General features: G+C 45.8%; 1 pseudogene; it reads right to left on the bottom strand.

The window, feature by feature from the left end:
* Positions 1-2,387: 2,387 nt before the first annotated feature.
* LOC121988016 lies at positions 2,388-2,491 on the bottom strand (annotated as a pseudogene).
* Between the last annotated feature and the right edge of the window lie 353 nt (positions 2,492-2,844).

Raw genomic sequence — 2,844 nt, 5'->3', positions numbered from 1 at the left:
TCCTTACCTTCCAATATGCGAAGTTGTCGTTGTAGAAGGGTGGAATGGTGATGTCTTCTCCGAATTGATCCATCTCTAGCGCTTGTGCTCCCACGGGTGTGAATCCGATGAAGAGCGACCTCGCTCTGATACCACTTGTTAGGATCCTTTCGTACGGCTAGAGAGGGGGGGTGTGAATAGCCGACCCCAATTCGTTCGATTCTTTCTACAATGTCGAGTTAGCGCAGCGGAAATAAAACAATAGAAGCGACACGGAAAGAAATCAAACCTCAAACTCGATGGATGTAACGAGGTTCGGAGATTAGGGCTCCTACTCCTCGGCGTGTCCGTAAGGTGGACGAGTCCGGTCAATCCGTCGGTGGATGAGTCCCCGGAGAACCGGCTAATAATATACTCCTTGTGGGTGGAGAAACCTCACCACAAAGTCTCTTGCAACAGCAAGATAAGTGTACAAGAAATACAGCAAGAAGCAAGAGCAATATGAATGTAAAAACAAACGCTAGCTTGCCTTCGACTGGTTTCCGTTGACGAAGCAGCAACTTCACGGAAGAGCGAGCAGCAGCAGCTGACCCAGTCGTAGAATGAAACTCACGCGAAGCTTCGGAGGAGCTCAACAAAGCTCAAGCACAGCAGCACTTCGAACAGGAAGGAGGAAGAAGGAGAGGTTTTCACAGAAGATGCCCTCGATCCTTTTATACCTGCGAAGAAGGCGAAGAAAACACGAAGAAATCTAGCGGTTGCGTCGCGGCTGAGTACTGAATCGATGCGTGGACCGATCGGGCTCCATGGATCGGTCCCGGACCGATCCAGCCACTGAAAACAGCGGGTTCGATCGGTCTATGGACCGATCGGGAGGATCGGTCTACAGACCGATCCCAACCTCAGCGACATCGTCTCGATCGGTCCCGAACCGATCGGGACATAACTGATCGATGCGTGGACCGATCGACCGCCTCTCCTTTGCCTCTGTTGGCGATCGGTCACGGACCGATCGATAACAGAGCTTGACCGATATCGATCGATCACGGGACCGATCGAGCAAACAAATATCCGGATCGATGCGGTGATCGATCCGAGCTTAAGTTTGGCCCAAACCAAGTCCCAAGACTTCCAAACCAATATCGGTCAACCTTGACCTATTGGTACTTCATCCCTAACATCTGGTCACTCCCTTGACTGCTAGAACTCCTCCCAGTGTCCGGTCAATCCTTTGACCTACTTGGACTTTCAACACCAAGTCCGATCATCCGATCCATGGATTTTCCTTGCGGCTTCACTCACGGGACTTTCACAGCTTCACTCACGGATTTCCACACGCCTAACATCCGATTAGGACTTTCCCACGGCTTCACTCACGGGACTCTCCACCTGCGGCTTCACTCACGGGACTTTCCAACGCCTAACATCCAGTTAGGACTTTCTCATTCACCTAGCTTCACTCACTAGGATTTTCACCGCTTCACTCAGATTTCCAATGCTGGCTTCACTCACCAGGACTTTCACCTTCACCTAGCTTCACTCACTAGGATTTTTCCCCGTGCCAAACTCCCTGTTTGGACTTTCCCCGTGCCAAGTCTCCATACTTGGACTTTTCGCGTGCCAAGCTCCCTGCTTGGACTTTTCCGTGCCAAGTCCCCATACTTGGACTTTTCCAGTGCCAAGCTCCCTGCTTGGACTTTTCCGTGCCAAGTCTCCATACTTGGACTTTTCCAGTGCCAAGCTCCCTGCTTGGACTTTTCCGTGCCAAGTCTCCATACTTGGACTTTTCCCGAATCAGGTCAACCAGGTCAACCTTGACCTACGGTTGCACCAATAATCTCCCAAACATCTATTCTTGTCCCATAACAAGAATAGAACTCTCTCACAAGAGTCAAACATCAACATGCAACTCAACTAGGTCAATCTTGACCTAAGGTTGCATCATCAATTTTCCCAAGTCAAACATCAAAATACAACTCGAGTCAAGTCAACTCGAGTCGGGTCAACCAAGTCAACCTTGACCTAAGGTTGCACCAACAGAAAAATCTATAGAGATGGTCATGACCGCCTCTAAAGGGCATTCATTTGTATCGGTTATTAACTGTTTCTATAGGTATCCATCAGGTTCGGTCATTAACCGCTTCTATAGGTATGTATCAGGATCAGTCATTAACCGCTTTATAGGTATCTATCAGGATCGGTAATTAACCCCTTCTATAGGTACCCATCAGAATCGGCTCTTAGTCATGAACCACCAGTCAGCTTTACCGCTCTTGTTGGCTTTAGCGTCGCCAACATCCACGACGGTTTTTAACCGGTGCAATATATATAGCAGCGGGTGAAAACCGTTGCTATAGGTGTCTAAAAACCGCTTCTAAAAGTTTGTTTTTTTGTAGAGATTTTAGATAACGGACTCTCTCTCATAAAAATTTAATTTAATTTTTTATATCATATATTAAACTAATAAGAATAATACTACACTTGATCTTAGGCAAAAGGCTAAGAAAGGTATGTGGTGTTACCAATCCTAAGATGTGGCACTAAAGAAAACTATGACAATGCATGTTGAAGTATCGAAAAGAAGCGATAGGGGATGAATATCGCTCGTTAAAACTTTTTCTTTTGAATCGTTAAAACAAGAGTAGTGCAACAGAAAATAAAAGAGCTTGTTTTCGGAGCCTATGTCAACTCCTACTTCAATACTTGTAATCCTTGATTGTATCGTTGGACAATTCACTATAATTTTTTCCCAAAATTTTCAGAAAAAAGTCATTCGTACAGATGAAAAGATAGTAACACACTACTATCTTTTAGAAAGTAAACAATGCAATCTTTTCAAAAATATACCGATAATAGAAATAGATG

This window comes from Zingiber officinale, chromosome 5B (genome assembly GCF_018446385.1).
Source record: "Zingiber officinale cultivar Zhangliang chromosome 5B, Zo_v1.1, whole genome shotgun sequence".
Lineage (NCBI taxonomy): Eukaryota > Viridiplantae > Streptophyta > Magnoliopsida > Zingiberales > Zingiberaceae > Zingiber > Zingiber officinale.
This window is presented reverse-complemented; position numbering and strand designations above follow the sequence as displayed.